The following is a 13,351-nucleotide window of genomic DNA, read 5'->3' as shown; positions in this document are numbered from 1 at the left end:
GTATCCTTTGCTTTACAGAAGTGTCTCAGTTTCAGGAGGTCTCCTTTATTTATTATTGCTCTAAGTGTCTGTGGTGCTAGTGTTATAGTTAGGAAGTGATCTCCTGTACCCATTCATTGAAGACTAATCCCCACTCTCTCTCGTACCAGGTTAAGTGTGGTCAGATTGAAATTGAGGTCTTTAATCCATTTTTACTTGAGTTTTGTGCATGGGAATAGATATGGATCTGTTTTCATTCTTTTACATGTTGATATCCAGTTATACCAGCACCATTTGTTGAAGATGCTTTCTTTTTTTCATTGTATAATTTTAACTTCTCTATCAAAAATCACATATTCATAAGTGTATGGATTAATATCTGGGACATCCATTCAATTCCATTGTTCAACCTCTCTGTTTTTATGCCAATACCCAGCAGTTTTCACTACTCTAGTTCTATAATAGAGCTTGATGTCAGGGATGGTGATAGCTCCAGAAGTTCCTTTGCTTTATGGACTTTTTTTGGCTGTCATGGTTTTTTTTTTTTTTTTTGTATATGAAGTTAAGTACTATTCTTTTAAGGTCTGTGAAGAATTGTGTTGGACTGTGAACAGTGATTACATTGAATCTATCCCTTGTTTTTGGTAGGATTGCCATTTTTATTGTGTTGATCCTACCTATTCAAAAACATGGGAGATCTTTCCATTTTCTGATATTTTCGTCAATGTCTTTCTTCAAAGACTTAATATTCCTGTTGAACAGGTCTTTCACTTTCTTGGTTAGAGTAACCCCAAGATATTTTATATCACTTGTGGTTATGATGAAGGGTGATGTTTATCTGATTTCTTTCTCAGCTTCTTTATGATTTGTATATAGGAGGGCTATTGGGTTTTTTTAGTTTATCTTTTATCCTGCCACATTACTGAAGGTATTTATCAGTTGTAGGGGTTCCCTAATAGAGGATTGAGTCACTCATAGATACTTTCATATCATCTGCAAATAGTGGAAGTTTGACTTCTTCTTGTCTAATTTGGATCCCATTGATCTCCTTTTGTTCTCTTCTTGCTCTAGCCAGAACTTCAAGAACTATTTTGAATAGATATGAAGAGAGTGGACAGTCTTGTCTTGGTCCTGATTTTAGTGAAATCCTTTTGAGTTTCTCTCCATTTAATTTGATGTTGGCTGTCAACTAGTTGTATACTATTTTTATTATGTTTCCATATATTCCTTTTATCCCTGCATTTTGTGGTTACAGAGAAAGGACCAATTACTTTATTATTTACCTCAAAAGATAACATTATGAGAAATCTTACAAAAATCACAAATCTAAACTTTTATATATGAAAAAGAATCAGTCAGATCTACTTTAAATCTTTAGGGTTTATACCCACTCATGAATAGTTTCTTATAACAGCAGACTGAAGGCAAAAATGGGTATAGAAAATTAATCATCATCTTTTGGTCATCAAGCAATTCTACCATGAAAGGCCTGTCAGATAATGATAATTGGGCTGCTTTCTTCTACTTCTCTGATGATAATGAGTTCCTCACTCAACTATGTGCCTTTCTAAAATTTTAGATTGTCTTTTTGGGGTTTTCACCTCAAAGCTATTTGACAAAATCATCCTGGTTTAACTTTAAGTTATTTTCAAAGCTGTCTTTCAGCTATGATGCACGCTATATCCTATGAACAAATCTATCAACATTAAGGTTACAAGAGTTTGAACTAGCTGGTCTAGTGGAACTCAATTGCTTTTCTTAATCTTTAACATAAGTCACATTAAAATGACACATAGTTTGAGACAGAGAATTCTTAATAAAAGAATCTCAAACAAGTGATAAATACTTCAAGAAATGTTCCACATCCTGAGGCATCAGGGAAACGCAAATTAAGAATACTTTCAGATTCCATCTTAGACCCCTTAGAATGGCTGAGATCAAAATCACTAATGACATGTGAGATCTGCATCCAGGCTGGACCACCAGCATCACCCACTGGATTCTTTTCCTCCAAGACACACTCTGGTGCCAACCTAATGCACTTGAGCATCCTCCCCATGACCAACACTCGCTGTAACCTTAGCAGACTACACAGGCACAGGCACAACTCAAACCAATTGGAAAAACAGATGCTTAAATGCCAGTGTGAGAATACATTCAACAGCAGAAAGGGCAAATTGACACCACCAGAATCTAGAGGTTCTACAACAGCAAGACCTGAACATTACAATGCAGAAGAAGCATAAGAAAACAACCTCAAAAATAACTTTATAAAGATTATGGAAGCCCTTAAAGAGTAAATGAAAAGTTAACATAAAAATTTGAGGAAAAGACAAGTAAAAAATTGGAAGAAATCACTAACTCCCTTTTAGAAAGGGAAGAAGAAACAATCAAACATGTAAAGGAAACTGTTCAAGACTTGAAAATTGAAATAGAACTTATAAAGTAAACACAAACTGAAAAAATTCTAGAATTGTAAAACCTGGGTAAGTGAACTACAGATGCAAGCATGACCACCAAACTAAAATAAATGGAAGAAAGAATCTCAGGCATTGAAGATACGTTTGAGGAAAAAGATTCATTGGTCAAAGTAAATGTTAAAACCAATAAATTCGTAACAAAACATCCAGTAAATCTGGAAGACCATGAAAAGGCCAAACCTAAGAATAATAGAAATAGAAGAAGATAAATCCCAGTTCAAGGGCACAGAAAACATGTTCAAAAAATCATAGAAGAAAACATTCCCAATCCAAAGAAGGATAGGCCTAGAAAAGTACAAGAAACTCACAGAACCATAAAAAGATGTAAGAATTATAGTCCCCTTACTACATAATAATCAAAACACTAAACATACAGAATAAAGAAAGAATATTAAGAGCAACAAAGAAAAAATTCCACATCACATATAAAGGCAGACCTATCAAAATTACATCCTACATTTCAATAGATATTCGACAAACCAGAACGTCCTTGGCAGATGTTTTGCAGATTCTAAAAGACCATGGATAGCATCCCAGATTACTATAAACAGCAAAGTTTTCAATCACCACAGATGGAGAAAACAAAATATTCCATGATAAAATCACACTTACACAATACCTACCCACAAATATAACCCCACAGAAAGTACTAGAAGGAAAAACTACAACTCAAGAAAGTTAGCTACAACCATAAAAACATGACTAATAGACAATCTCCACCCACAGAAAGGAACACACATACACACAAACACATAAATACACACCCATGCACACATAGTAACACCACCACCAAAACCAAAACCAAATAAGTAACATGAATGATCAATCACTGGTCATTAATATCTCTTAATAGCAATGAACTCAATTCTTGGGACCAGGATCTATCCCTGGCTTTTTGGAGCCCACTCCCTATGGTTAGATGCCTTGTTCAGGCTTGATGTAGGGAAAGGCCTTGTCCTGCCTCAACTTCATGTGCCAGGCTTCCTTGAGTCCTCTTGTGAGGCATTAAACATTCTGGTATGCCTATGGGTGTTAGGGGGCTGGAAGTTGGAGGGAATGGGAGGAGTATAGCGGGGGGCAACTGTGGTTGGTACGTAAAATGAATTTAAAATGTTGGAAATCTTAATGCAGATAGGAGGGACTTGGTCCTACCTCAACATAAGGTGACAGAATATGTCAACTCCCCATGGGAGTCCTTACCTGTTGCTAGGAATGAATGGGGCAGGGATGGGGTTGGGGTAATGAGGGGAGCAAGAGCAGGGGTGGGAGGGAGAAATTTGGTTGGAAATGAAAATGAAATTTTTAAAAATTGATTCTTTTTCGAAAGAAATTTGAATAAATCTCATACCAATGACTTAATAGTACACCTGAAAGCTCTAAAACAAAAAGAATCACACTAACCCATGAGGAATAGATGGCAGGAAGTAATGAGAACTGAAATCAATAAAGTAGAAAGAAATAAAAAGGTATAAAGAATCAATGAAACAAAGAGTGAGTTATTTAAATCAACAAAATAGACAAACCCTCATCCTAACTAGCCAAAATGCAGAGAGAATATCCAAATTAACAAAATCAGAAACAAAAAGGATGACATAAAAATAGACACTGAGGAAATTCAATGAATCATTAGGTCATACTTCAAAAACCTGTACTCCATAAAATTGTAAAATCTGAAAGAAAAGAACAATTTTCAGGATAAGTGCTACATACCAAAAGTAAACCAAGACCAGATAAACAATTTCAGGATGCCTATAGCCCCTAATGAAAGAGATGCAGCCATTGAAATTTCCAAACCAAAAGAAAGAAAGAAAGAAAGAAAGAAAGAAAGAAAGAAAGAAAAAAAAAATACCAGAATTTCAAAAAAAGAACTAACAGCAATAGTCCTCAAATAGTTCCAACTAATAGAAAGAGAAAGAACATTGGCAAATTCTTTTTATGAGGCTACAGCTACCCTAATACCCAAACCACACAAAGATGCAACAAAGAAAGAGAATTATGCACAAATCATCCTCATTGATGCAAATATGACAAAATATTGGCAACCAGAATAAAAGAACACATGAAAAAAAACCACATTCATTATACTCAAGTAGGCTTCATCCCAGATATGCAGGGATGATTCCACAGATAAAAATCTCTCAAGATTGTCCACCATATAACAAAAGTAGATTGGGGTTAGGAAGTGCAGAAGGGAAGAGAGGAGAGAAAGGAGCAGAAACTGTAATCTGTGTGTCAAATAAATGAAAAAAATAAAAACCCAAAAATGACAGCTTATGCAGTGAAGAATATGGAGCAAGCAGAACTCTCCTCCATTGCTGGTGGGAGTGCACACTTCCACAACCACTCTGGAATTCAATATGCCAGTTCCTCAGAAAACTGGAACTCAACCTAGATCAAGAACTTGCTATAACACTATTGGGCATACACCAAAAGGATTCTTCTTCTTGTCTCAGGGAGATTTCCTCAACCATGTTACTTGCTGTTCTATTCATAATAGCCAGAAACTGGAAACAAGGTAGATGTCTATCAAAAGAAGAATGGATAATAAAAATACAGAACAATTACAAAATGAAAGATTACTCAGGTTTTTAAAGATATGAAATTTACAGGCAAATGGGTAAATATAGAAGAAAAATCACCTTAGTGTGGTAACCCACATGCAGAATGATAAATATAGTAGGAGCACACTTAAAGTGTAAATTATCCTTTAAGTAAATGATAACCTATAGTAGATGGTAGTAAAAATTTTCCTTGCCACCATGAGGGAGACAGAGGGATCGCTGTGCATTCCAGACCAGCCTAGACTGCACAGTGAGTTCTAGGACAGTTAGAACTACATGTTGAGATCTTCTCTCAGAAAAAAAAAAACAAAAACAAAGAAACATAACTAAATGATAACCAAACTATGATCCTTAGACCAAGAGAGAAGTTAGGTAAAGGGACTGGTCTAGTAAAGGGGATGCATGGATCTCTGGGAAAGGGGGAAATTAAATTTTAAAGTAAGACTGGGGGAAGGGGGGATTGGTAATGGGGTGGAGAACTTGATGGGGGTGATAGGGTGGAGGGAGAGAGTGTAAATAGAGAGGGTTCAAATTGATGGCATTTGGGGATTGCTGTGGAAATCTAGTGCATTGAAAACTTCCTGGAATCTATGAAGGTCTTTCTAATGGGGACTCCTAGCAATAGCAGATGGATACTGAGTCTCAACTGGCCATTTTTGAAGCCAGCCAAGGCTTGCAGTTGTGGGACTGATTTGCATTTAGTTGAGGTCTTAGCAAAAAGGGTCTGATAGAAATCCTCAATCTAGACTGTTTCTAAGACAAATGGTTGTACTCTGAAAACTGACAGTGGGGCCCCATTGCTGAGGACAATACCCACATAACTCAATGAACATGGAGAATTTGAACTGCTGCCTATAAGGAACTTACACCACTGTGTTCTAATCTCTTTGGTGCAGGAAAGTACCTTTCAGGCTAAGGAAAAAGAAAGGTAGACACCAAGGCAGGCACTAAACCTCTGACCTACAATCCATCCTGCCTGCCAAATATGCAATGGTGGCACAGAAAATGGCTGGGTAGCCAACCAATGTCTGATTTGTCATCCTAAGGTAAACTACACAAGAAGGAACCCATAGCTGACACTACATGGCTAACCAAGAACCAAGATAGTCAAGAGATCTAAGGTAAGACCAAACACCACTTCTCTTAAGAAAAATCATTGAAATCTTTCCTAATGATATTCTGTTCAGTACCTTATCCAGTCACTAGAGGCTTCTTCCAACAGCACATTGGAACAAATGCAGAGTTCCACAGCAAGATGTTATATGGAGAGAGAGTCTAAATTAGAGGTCTCCACCAATACTCTTCTACCAGAGCTCAGGAAATGCCATGGAAAAGGAGGTTAAAGAGTGTAGAACCAGTGGGGATGGAAGACACCAGAAGAAAGTTAAGCAAGGTATATATGAGCTCACTGTGACTAGTGAGTATGCACAAGGCTGACCGGAATCTATACTAGGTCTGTTGAATATATGTTACAGATATCCAGAAGGCTTAGTGTTTATGTGGGACTCCTGACTGTGAGAACAAGGGGGTCTCTGAAGTCACGCTTGCTGTCAGGACTCTTCTCGTGTCGGACTGCCATGTCCATTTTGGACGTAATAAATTTGTCTCTATCCTAGTTTCCTTTGTTGCTTTCTTTTTATCTGTTTAAAGACTGATCTTTTCTAATGAGAGACAAAAAAAGAGTGGATCTGGAGAGGAGGTAAGGTTGGAAGGAAATGGGAAGAGTAGAGGGATGGATAACCATAATCAGGATATATTATATGAGAAACAATTTTATTTTCCATAAAACAAAAAATTGCATAGATAAGGACATTTAGAGTATTGGACACTTACTGAATCAAGAAAAAGAAGATTTTAAAAACCCTTATTTCAATGTGTATGTTTGTGTGTATGTGTATGTTTCTGCACGTAAGGGACGGGAGGTGATAAAAAGGCATGTGATACTCTGGAGGACATGGATTCTTTGCATTTGAGGTGTTCTGTAATTAATCCCTAGTCCTCTGCCAGAGTGTTACAATGAGAGAGGGGCCTTTTGTTTTTCCCAGCTGCCTGGTTATCATACACCCAAAATAACTACAAAGAAATTGTATTAATTAAATTACTGCTTGGCCCATTAGCTCTAGGCTCTTATTGGATAACTCTCACATCGTGATTTAACCCATTTCTATTAATCTGTATATTACCACGGGGTTGTGGCTTACCGGGAAAGATTCAGCATGTCTGACCTTGCAGCTCCATGGCAGCTCTCTCGCTCTCATACTCTCTCAATATATCTCTTTAAACCTGGCTTTATTCTGTTAAGCCATTGGCTGAAAGCAGCATCTTTTTAACCAATGGCAATACAACACATTCACAGCATACATCACCTCCCTCATCAGAAGAGGGTGTCAGCTTCCCTAAAACTGGAGTTAATGATTGATTCTGAGCCAACATATGGGTGCTGGAATCTAATCCTAGGTCCTCTGCTCTAATGCCTGCACCTGCATTACTCTCTCGATACAGTTTGCGCATCACTGTACCCCGTGAGAGCCAGGAAAGGGCCTGGAGATTGAACAAACAAACAAGAGACCTCAGTCATTTGAAAGGAGATCAGCCAAATGCCATTTATTCAAACTTAGAAAAACCCTTAAATACCTAGATGCTGCACAATGGAATACCCATCAGGCAGGTGGGCCTTCAACATGGTTAAATAATTCCATGTAAAACCTGAGAAGGCTTGAAAAGGAATTCTAGACACAAATATAGAGTTTAACAAAGCTTTTTGCTGTTTGCTGGCAGCGAACCACAGAGAGATTGTCCTGGCTCAGCAGTCAAAGCAGGAAAACAAGGGCGGTTTTACAATATCGGCTTTCTGTGCTGTGCTGCAAGCACAAACTCTGTCTCTTGCAGGAGACAGAGAATGTGGATGCGGTTTGTGAGCTGATTGCTGCAGGTTGCCTGATGGTAACGTGGACCAGCATTGTGCCTGGAAGTTGGTCAGTGTGCTTGGCTCAGAGACACAAGCAGCTCCGCCATACTGGAATGTGCAGATCTTGGGTAGGAACTACTGTATTTAACATAATAACAGCACAGCTTATGTTTTTAGAATGGGCAGGCAAACAGATGGTACCGTATTCCCCTTACTAATGGAACAACATAAGTTTTTAAGAAGCACTTAGCATTTTAAGAAGTAATCCAGGACAATAAAGAATTACAGATTTACAAAAGGACATATTCAGACATGAACAAACACGAAATGGTTCATAGTGTTGAATAAATGTACGTAGGGTTGGGAGAGAGAAGAAAAAGAGTATAGAAAGTCATAAAATAAAATTAATACTTTCGAAAAGGGGTAAAGACTTTAAACAGACAGAGTAAATTAATAAGACTAAAAATAAGCCATGGAAAAATGGAAAATTAACAGAGAGTCTGCATTATGTTATTGTATTATTTTTGAATTTTTTGAGTTTGAAGGAGCTAAGTACAGAAAGATATTTCATTATATGGGTTGCTAAGCTAAACCAGCATATATTATATTATATGGTAGTATATTATAAATGTATTTTGAATTCAGAATTTGGGTCTAAGGATATGGTGCTTTGGAAATGAGGTTCTTCTTTTGTTTTCACATAAGATGAAAACCTGGGGATTGCTTCCACCCCAATATGGTTTCATGGACTTCCTGAAAGGTTTCCGTGAATACCATTGAAAAATTACTTTGCACAACTGCTGACTGAGATAAATCTAGCACACAGGATACACCATGAAAGACCTGATTAATGGTGCCCCCATACAGTAGAAAGAAGTATGGAGGAAAATAACTGTGCCCATAATCCCAGATATTGTTTACAAATGTTCTTTTTCATTTAAAGGAGATATAATATAGATATATATACTTCAAATTGGTATGGATCTTGGTTTATTGATATAATAAAATGAATCTTATTATATGTATATTTCTACTCTTGATTGAGGTGTTGTGATTGTGCAGTTTACATAAAATATAAAATATATAATTAAGAAATATTAATTAATAGTCATATATAATAGTCAAGTTTGTAGTCATGTTAGTTAGATTTTCCAGATGTGCATAGATATATTTCAGATGGATAGGCATTCTTAATCTCTTTCAATGAAAGTGACTGAAATGTCTTTGAAATTTCCTGTTCATGGAAAAGTCTGCTCGATACTATGGGCCCGTAGGCTGAAGATGGATGCCCCAACGATAAAGAAGAACTATGGGTGACTGTCCAGGCAGTGAGATGACTCTGTCATTTCTAGAGTTTGGAAGTTGTTTACTATGCAATTCCTGTTTACTTAGGTATATTATATCCTTCTGGAGTCTTTGATGGAGTTAAAGAACAGATAGTTATTATTGTAGTTTTCCTTTTTATGATAAAATATGAAGTAGATATAAATATGGTAACTGTAGTTCTTCCTTGATAACTGTGTTGTCATATGCAATTTTACTATGGTAAAGCATTCCTTTTTGTTAAACAGAAACGGGGAAATGGTGTAGGAGTCTCTTCTGTCCATATGTTGCTTTCATTGGGTAATGAATAAAGAAACTGCTTTGGGCCTTAGAGGGCAGGACTTAGGTAGCTGGCGAAGACAGAACTGAATGCTGGGAAGAAAGGTAGAGAAAGAACCGCCATGGAGCCACCAGAGAAAGACATGCTGAATATTTCCTGGTAGACCACAAACTAGTGGTGATATGTAGTTTAATAGAAATGAGTTAAATCAAGATATGAGAGTTAGCCAATAAGAGGCTAGAGATAATGGGTAAAGAAGTGTTTTAATTAATAAAATTTCTGCGTGGTTATTTCAGATGTAAGCTAGTCGGACAACCAGGACAAACAAGTGGGTCTCTCCCCTTCAACAGAAGAGTGGTATATGCTGCTGCCAAGTGCCAGGCCATCTGCATTTTACTATGCTCACAGAACTTCCTGGGCACCTTTTGGGTTTCTTCACAGTTACACAAGTCACACTGTACATCCTCAGAATTAGCCTGAAAACAAGTGGGATGAGCTTTGTGAATGGAACATATGGAGTGCTAAAGGAATCATGATTGTCAAGTCAGGCTCAGTATGAGTTTGAAAGGTTTGGACCACAAATGTGCAACCTGCTGGACAAAAATTCACATCCTGTCAAGGAGTCATCTCTCCATTCTCTTCTACTTCATTGTCCAGATGTCACCCAGGGAACATTCTCTCAAGCACAGTGCTGGAGCCTGGGCCAGTGGTAGTATGTCTCTCACCAGCCCAGGTACATGCAAAAGCAAGAAAATGGACCCTTTCTCATGTGTGCAGCAAAGACTCAGGATGCTGTAGATATCTTGCTGTATTTTCTTAAAATCCACATTGAGCTCTGAGAATGCACTGGGGAAGGTGGAGAGATTCTAGCATGGTTGCTCTTCAGAATAGGTCAGTCACAGCATCCTATACCTGGACTGTACCAAGAACCCATGTAGGCACCCAGCAAAGGTAAGGCTGTATTCATGGGGGGATTTGCTTATGCCCTGAATTCTGCAGGTTTCTCAGAAAGTTTGTGAAGGAAGGAGTTCATCATTGTAAAAACAGGGAGCACTGAATGAGCTTTGTTCAAAGGGAGGTAAGAAAGAGGAAGGATCCCAGGGACAGAAGGACAAAAGACTTGTTGGGGAATAGGTAGGTCTGAGAAAGAAGGTGAGCTCGGAATCATGAGGGCACAATGAATGTGTCTTCAGGGATGCCTTCTGTGGCTACCTCTAGGGAAAAGGATTTTATTGCTGTGAAAAGACACCATGACCTTGTCAAACCTTTTACAAAAGAAAATGCTACTTTAAGCAGGATTACATGTCAGAGGTTTAGTCCATTATTGTCAGGAAGAGGTAATTAGTGAGCCACTAGGTCTATCTTGAGCTTCTCAGATCTCAAAGCCCACCACCAAGTGAAATGCTTCTTCCAACAAGCCCACACATACTTCAACAAGGCCACACCTCCAAAAATGCCACTCTCTATGAGTCTATAGGAGCATTCTCATTCAGAAAACCACAGTAGTTACAGAATGCATCAATAAGTCTTACGCATGTCTGTTTCCTCTCAACCAACAAGGTAGACATGGAGAATGGAGACAGGGCTAAGCATGGTAGATCTCACCTATAATCCCAGCATACAAGACATGGAGGCAGAGAAATCTCTGAAATCTCTTTCACTCTGGTCTACTTATGAATTCTGGGACAGCCATAACTACATTGTGTAGCTCAAAACAAACACAAAACATGATGGAAACTGAAGGCAGAATGTCTGGGTTCCCCTACACAACCGACTGAATTTCATACGCATTAACCTTGTTCCGGCTTCTCTTCTCTCAGAGATTGATATTCACATTTGGTCCCATGTACACTGTGATGGTTCCCAAATGAAGTGTGCTCCTGTAGGGTTGACTAGCTCAGACATATGAATTAGGTGGGATATGGCCCATGGTGCTCATCAGGCAGGATGGAATGCTACAGCTCAGGGGCATTCACCATGTTCTTGATCCATTGCCTTGACAGGCAGCTGCATGGTGCCTCTCCATCACAGTCTTAACTTCCATCAGAGTCACTGAGCTATAGCAATGGCGGCCCATTTCTCTTTTCCCGTTTTATCTGGATTTGGGGACACACCTTCAGCAGGCATTGTAATTCTCAAGCTCCATGTTGGGATTCTGCTTGGAATCCATTGTTCAGGCTTTTGGGGACAACTCTCAGGGCACATCTGTTAGTTATTTTACATGGAATGCAGCTATGCACACTGAAGACAATATTTACATGCATTCATGTGTGTATGCACATATATATTTATATATAGTAAAACTCACTTAGAATTACATTATCCAAGTAAATATGTGGTGTGTGAAATGTCACAATTCCCTCTGTCCTGTACCCTACAAATAGATAGATGACAGATAGGTAGATAGATAGATAGATAGATAGATAGATAGATAGATAGATAGATAGATAGACAAGACAGGTGCTGTATGCAGTCTTGAGAATTTCATGGGTTCTAAGCAATGTTACATTTCACTGCTTCTGTGAATGTAGCCAGAACATGCAACATTAACAGCATGGCTGACATAGAAATCATAGCGCCTGTCTAATGGTTAAAGGGCCCCACAGGTGTTCACAGGCCCTTCTACTTGTTACCACCAGAAGGAGAGGGACTGCCCCATCTGCACACCCTCACTGAAAATCCAACGGTCCCTGTAGCTTGTGGCCAGAGCCTGTGTCCTTGTCCTCCTTGTCTTTGCATCTCACAAACAGGCTCAGACCCCTTCAGGAAGCTGCTAATGTTGAGAAGGCACTAAAATACTGAGCATGCTCCGCCACACTCTGGCTTTAGGGCTGCATCCTGTAGAATGAGGCTGCTCCTGTGGCAGTCTCCCTCTGCCTGGCTCTTTCTCTCTCTCCAGGTAACCTAGGCAACCACACACTCCAACCTGTCAGAAAAATTTTCTCGCAGGTTATTGATTTCCCCTGGCACAGTGGTTTCAGGATGAGATTTAAAAACTACACCTCTGCCACGACCTCCTGTCCAGAGTCCTCACAGGGCCTCAAGCTCAGTCATGACATTTGAGAACATGTCTCTCCAACCTCTCTTGAGAGAAAATGAGAATGGTGGGGTGGGGAAAAATGTCTGTCTATATCACAAGGGCTGGGAGAGGGTGGCACAACACAGACCTAGCGGTAAATCATGTTGCATTGATGAAAGGTATTCCAATCACATCACCATGACAACGGCAATCAAGGCATAATTGGAGTCTCTATTTTAGCACCAGCATTTAAAAAGTGCGTGAGGATTTGATAGCAGAAGCACCACACGACTAAGATGTTGGTAAGTGCTCAGGAAGATGCTGCCTGCTACCTTGTGAGTGTGAGAAACACATCCTGATCTGATCATCCAGGAAACTGCCTGCCAGAGAGGGTGAGGCAGGCAGGGGGAGCACACTGTGGTTCAGAGCGCCATTACTTGGGAAAGGGCTAGTATTATGTGAGGTAGAATGCAATTAATTAAAAGTTTAAGCTCCGGGCTGGGGAGCAAAGGGCTGGTAAAGTGTCTGGCACAAGGGCAAGAACTTCTGAGGTTGGATCCCTGAGCACTCACTCAAAAGGTAGCCAGCCTGGCGGGACACTCCCACAATCCTAGGGCTGATAGACAGAGAGAAGCGGATTCCTGGGGCGGGCTATCTACCTGATCGAGCCACACTGGTGAGTTCTAGGATCCTACAAGACAACTGTCTCTGAACACAGGATGGAGAGCAATAGAGCAACACACCCAGAGCCAACCTCGGACCTCCACCCACACAGGGATGAGGGCCCACAGTAGCACACTT

Source organism: Chionomys nivalis, chromosome X (genome assembly GCF_950005125.1).
Source record: "Chionomys nivalis chromosome X, mChiNiv1.1, whole genome shotgun sequence".
Lineage (NCBI taxonomy): Eukaryota > Metazoa > Chordata > Mammalia > Rodentia > Cricetidae > Chionomys > Chionomys nivalis.
Note: the sequence above shows the minus strand (reverse complement) of the source record.